Source organism: Penaeus monodon, chromosome 10, assembly GCF_015228065.2.
Source record: "Penaeus monodon isolate SGIC_2016 chromosome 10, NSTDA_Pmon_1, whole genome shotgun sequence".
Classification (NCBI taxonomy): Eukaryota; Metazoa; Arthropoda; class Malacostraca; order Decapoda; family Penaeidae; genus Penaeus; species Penaeus monodon.
The window spans coordinates 31437699-31443889 of NC_051395.1; positions in this window are offsets into that span (position 1 = coordinate 31437699).

Sequence of the window (6191 nt, forward strand, 5' to 3'; positions counted from 1 at the left end):
CTTTTTGCTTTTCCCCCCCCCTCCCCCCAGGACCCGGGATGTTTTTTTTTTTTTTTCCCCCCCCCTAGGTAAGGGGCCCCCACGGAAGGGGGGGGTCAAACCCCCCCCCCGCCCTGATGACGGGAAACCCCCTCGATCTGGAAAAGGGCTTTTTGGGCAACCCGACCCCCCTTTCCCAAACCTAACTTGTACATGTACCTGATAAAATGACGACAGAGCGGGCAAAAGTGAAGCATATTAAAACTAATCAGAAAGCATGCATCAATAAAAACAAAAATTGTGTTGAACCCATTTCTGTTAAATGGCACCCAGAAGCAGGGGCAAGATGGTCTTGTGCGCCCACTTAAAAAATATTGTTACCCTGAAAAATTAAAATCAGGCTAATATCTTCTGTATTCGCTCTAGAAAACCAGGAACACGACACGCGGCATTAAAAGGTGATAATATCCTTGTGCATACTTGATTGACCATTATAAACAAAAAAATATAGTATACGCAAAAAAAAAACATTCCACCACGATGCTCACCACCTAATACCCACACCCTTTAAAAAAAATTTCATCATAAAAGCACCAGACAAAACGATATCTCAAAGCATAGACTTGCTGACTGGACTTTCTGCGAGCAGCAGCCTACCTTCAGAAAACTATTGGCCAAAGGGGAATACCCCCTCAGGGGCGGAATACCCCCCGTCCGCCTCCTCCCCTCCTCCCCCGGCCATCCTCCTCCCAAACCCCTTTCCCTTTTTCGGACCCCCTCCCCCCGCAAAAGTCGTATACCTCCCCCACAAAAGCATGAATGCCTAAAAACCTTTCCCTACATTCTCCCCTACCCCTTTGGGCCAACCCCCTTTGGAACACCCCTCCCCACCCCCCCTCCCTCTCCAACCGACCTTACCGCCGACTACGCCTGCTCTGCGCCACTCCCCCCCCCCCCCGCACCCCCCCCGGGCTAATCAAGCCTCCAGCTTTTCTGGGCATGGGTTAGGGGGATGAGAACGAGGCGTCGACCAATGACGCAAAACTATATCAAAAAAAAGAGAAAGACAAGAAAAAATTTTCCACCCAAACCCCCAGTCATCTCCAGGTCCTGATTCCCCCCCCCCACCCACAATGCCCAAAAATTTTTGTCAGCAATATTACAAAAGCCGGAAGACAACAAAAAAACGGTAAAAATAGACGCCACAAATCCAAACTCCCCCGGGCAACATGAGGGTCACGAAACAAAAAAGGTAGGGAAAAAGGCTCCTCCCCCCTCTCCCGCGGTGAAAACGTCCTTAATGGACGATTCGAGGAGGGGATATCGGTTCCGCAAGGGTGGCGGACGGGCGCAGCGGTGGGGCCGAGCAAACCCCAAGGTTTTCCAGTGCCATGATCCCTCGATCGTGTGGGTTTTCATGGGCAATTAAAAAGGGTACCGCCCCGGTCCTCAATCTCGGCCTCGGCTCTTCCGCGTTACCGGACGTGATGCCCCCCCATTGTTTTTATGCCACTGCTATGTGCTTGCATGACTTCGTCCCCACTACCTCTCTTTCCTATGCGAATTTTTGGCATTAGGATGACTCTGTGCCACCTTCTGGTGAACTGGACCCCATCTTCGGGGGCGTGCCCACGTGGGGAGACCCTTTTCCTCCCCAGGGAGGGTGTGTCGGGGGCCTTAGAAGGCTGCCTTACGGGGTGCATAAGTTCCATTTTTTTTTGGGGATTGGTCTGGCAGACCTCTGATGACTGCCATCTTTTTCTTTCAAATAGGGCGTGGGCAGGTACCCCCCCTTGTCGGGCCTTCGCGGGTTCTGTCTAAAGCAGCTCTAACAAACTCATTTCCCGATAGGGTCCCCGGGATAGAATTAGTTTTTTCTCCCACTGTGTAAATGTCGTGGTTGACTATTTCAGGGGGATGAAGGAACTTACTGGAACGGGTCGGTCCCCCTCTACTCTCCTGGGGGGAAATTTTTTGGGTGTTTAGAGAAAAGGGGACTCACTTTAAAACTCACCCTGTCAAAAAAACTCCGGGAAAAAAAGTGCTCCTCTCCTCCTGGGGGAAACAGTCTTTGGGTTGGGCTTTTTCCAAAGGGGGGACGAAGGACTTATAAAACAGTCAAAACCCACCCTTCTCTCACTGAGGGAAACTTTTTTGGGGATGTTTCAGGGGGAAGGGTCCACCTCAAAACCGTCCTCCCATAGGAACCTCCTGGAAAAATGTTTTTTTCTCTCCCTCACGGGGAAACAGACTGGGGCCGGGCTGTTTCCAGAGGATGGGGGAACTAAAGGGAAAGGGGGGCGGGACCCCCCTCTTTTCTAAATGAGGTGAAAAAACCTTTGGGGGCGTTTCAAGAAAAAGGGATTCCTTTGAAAAAGGGTACGGCCCCCTCCGGGGACGGAGGGGAACTCCTGGAAAAATAAAAGAGCTCCTTCCCACTGGGGGAGGGGGCAGAAGTGTTCCCATCAAATGTTTTCCTGTTGGGGGAAGGGCACCCCCTCTGGGAACCCCAGATTGACACCTCCCCACTTTTTGCCGGCGTGCACCCTTTGGCGGGGAGACGGGAGTCCTGGGGGTTTGAGCGTGCCGTGCACGAGTACGCCCTGGGGCTAGCAACAGCCTTTTTGGTCCCTATTTTCTGGCAAACCGGCCTGATCCGGGCCCTCAGTCAACCCGGCTGTCCCCCCGGGGAGCAGGGTAAAGCATCATGCTGCCGTTGGTCCCCACGGCAGCCACCCGGCCCTTACGTGCCTCCGGGGGGCAAAAAAAAACCCCGAGCACAGGATGACACTGTCATGCCTCTCCAAGTGGCGGAAAAGAAAAAATAAATCATGTAAAACTTCTTCCCCCAATTGTCCAACAGTGGATCTCGTGCTGCCCCCCCGCCGCACCCAACCGGAAGGTCCTGAGCCCCCCTCAGACGCCCCCCTGAGAATCAGGAGCACCACTGAACCAGCCAAACAGCTGGTGCCTCCACGACAAGCCCAAGCCAAAAAGGGGGGACCAAAACGGCCGAGGCCGGAGTCCGACTCTGAGGGCGAGTTTTTCCCCCAAAGGCGTTTCCCGAATTCAGGCCCCCCTTTAAAACCCAAAGGGTTTTCGACAAGCCTCCCAAAATGGAAAGGGGCTTTGGGAGAGCCACGCAAAATCCGCTGTCACCCGGGGTTGCGCGAGATCGGGCATGATCACGTGCCCAAAAGATAAACCCCACCCTTTTTTTTTCCTGCAGGAGACAAAGGATTAAAAAGATGGGGGGAAAAGTGACCTTTCCGCCACTGAACCCGAGGAGAAGGAGTCAGATGGTGCTCTTGGCTTCTCGTCTCATAGAGTGGAGGTGATAAAATCACACCCACAGGTCGTGGAGTTTTTCCCGATTGTAAGGGGGAAACTCAAACCGGGAAAGTCCTGGTGCCAGGAAAGGTACCCCAGCTCCACCCTTGATCTGGGAAACTGGGGCCTAAAACCCTACCATTTATGTCCGAACCACTTCGGTTTTTCAAGTCCAAATTACGGACACCCCCCGGCTAACTGTACACCAACCAAAAATGTTTTGTCTTAGCAAGGCACACAATACGAGGGTGCATCAGGCACAAAAAAAAAAGAGGACAAAACACCAAATGTCCTAACTGGCCAAGGGGCATCACCCTGGACCGGTTGCTCTGTCAGGAAAAAAGGGGGGCCCTAAAAACGCAAGAGGTTGCTAAAAGCGACCAACTTTTTTCCTGCCCCCCAGGCCCTACGCTGGGGAGGAACAAACAAAAGGTTCCCCGACCTCCTAAGAAAGGAAGCTGCCCCCCGCCGAAACCGGAGATCTCCGACAATCGGATTCCCCCAAGAAAAGCAGTGCAGGGAACCACGGAAAAAAAGCCAAACACCACACGGTCCCCCCCAGACCCAGAAGACATGTTCTTCCGGGGGGCATGTCGATCCGATCCTGCTGTGGTCACACTGGCAGTATCCTTGCCGGGCCGGGGAAAGGTGAAAAGGGCAGTCAATGTTTGCCAGCACACTAAAACAGCCCGTAAAAGCATAAAGGAAGGGAAAGATGGGAAACCAAAATCACCCAATCCTCTCCCTCACCCGGGTCGAAACTCCCCCCCCTCTCCAGCCGGGCTTGCCCTCACGGCAGAGCCTAACCAGCTGATTCTCCCACGCCGAACAAAAAGCTGACCTCCCCAGAAAGGGCCCCCAAATGCCAGAAACAGCCTGGCCCAAAAAAGCCAAAGACGAAAAGTCAAGCTACCAAAGGCCTCCCCCCCCCATGATCCAGGATAGCCTGAAGCCAAAAGAGAGTCCTAAAGCGTGGGATCTCCAATGGATTGTCAACCCCGCCCGTAAACCCGAATGTGACATGCTCTGATTAACTATAAATTAGTAACACAGACACGCTCAAATATTCTCGTAAACATCTGTGGGCTTCTCCTCAAGGATGCCTCCTCCACGCAATGTGCGACCCGGACATTGACATCGTCATGCTCCGGAGACATTATCAGGAAAGCGTTCCTTCTCGGGTATCACGTCTACGCGCTGCCACTTCCGATGGCAAAGAGGCCTGATGCCCGGTAAAGGCAACCAATTCCCTCTCCGAAATAGCCATGCACCGCACTGTGGAAAGAGTTGAATCTTTTCCGTCGAGATTCACGGGCCCGGGGACCCCTAAAATTTGTCCGTTACAGCGGGCCACACTGTATCTTAGAAATCGCCGGGTAGTGCTTCCGCACACACGACCGGTGATCATGGGGGGAATTTCAATGCCACCCCCCCACCTGCTCCCCGGGGCACCGAGCGGCGGGCCGTCCATAGCCAACTGCTCGGACTTCCCCGAGATCGCTCTCCTCAACAGCCGGACCCAAAACGCAGTGAGAGGAGGGGTCCGACCTCACCCTGGCCACTGCGACTCTGGGGAGAGGATTGGCGGGCGTGTCGATGAGACCGTCACTAGTGACCATTATCACTATAAAAACCCTCGGGATAGGGGCCCACCCCGAAATCCCAGCCGAATCCAAGAGGAAAACAGAAAAGGCCCAACTGGCGGCTTCCAGAGCCCCTTTGGGCCCGCTGTCAGAACAATGAACCCCACACAAGCAAAAATGGGGAAAATGCTACAACCGCCCTTGAAAATCCATTGATGAGGCAGCCCCCTGACCAAACCCCAAAAACTCGGCCGGGGCCCCAGGAGTCCCAGGACCCCTTGGTACTTCATACGAATTGGGAGGCAACCACAGGGTAAACAGTGCTGAAAACTTTCGAAGGCAAAAACCCCGAAAACCTACCCTCCAAAGGAGGGGGTGGGGGATGCCAAGAACTGCCACAGGTGAGCAGGAAAGTGGCTGGAATGGGTGATTTCTTTCGACACCGACCCCCCTCTCAAGCTAGGGCAACGGTAAAGCGAGCCACCACCGCTCAGCCCCGAATGACGCACCACGACCCCCGGCAGAGGGGAACGACGGCGCAAGAGTTCTCTGCAAACGAGCACGCCGTCTGCCAGCCGAACGGGGCAAGACAAGAACCCTACAACCAACAGACTTGCTCACATCGAGAAAGGGACCGAACCCATAACTCAGAACTTTTTCTTTTCTCTGAGGGGAAATAAAGATGCACACAAAAACAGTTTCAAAATCGCCCCGGGCGATGACGGGATCTCGTACCCCATCATCTCCCGCCTGGGGCGGGGAGGGGACTTGCATTCCTCAACTCATCAAAAGTCCTGGAAACTTCCACTCTACCCCCAAACTGGAAGAGGGCTCCATAGTTTCCCATCCCTAAACCAAAAGGGGCCCCGGGGAAAATACCGGGTCCAAGGAAAAAGGGGGCCCCACCAAAACCTCCACGGTTCACCAGGGCATGAGCACAGCGCACAGCAAGCCACGCTCTTGGCCAATAAACCCGGGGGCAAATTTTGGCATATTCCTTGACCCGGGAAGGGTTTCGAATTTGGCAATCCCTTGCCCTTCAGAAGCCTGATCCAAAAAAAAACAGAGGTAACTCTTGGCTTGGATAGGTTTACTACTTTACAAAAGAACAGCCGAGTCAATTCCCCAAGGGGCCCTATCACAGCACACCCCCTAGAAAATGGAACGCCACAGGGGGGGGTTCTCATCCAGCCCTTTTTTAAAACCCCTAATGTCCTGTTCCTCAAAAAAACCTCCCAGTGGGGGCAAGATCATTCCTATGCAACTCTTGCTATCATCTCCACTGGGCCAACCCCCCTA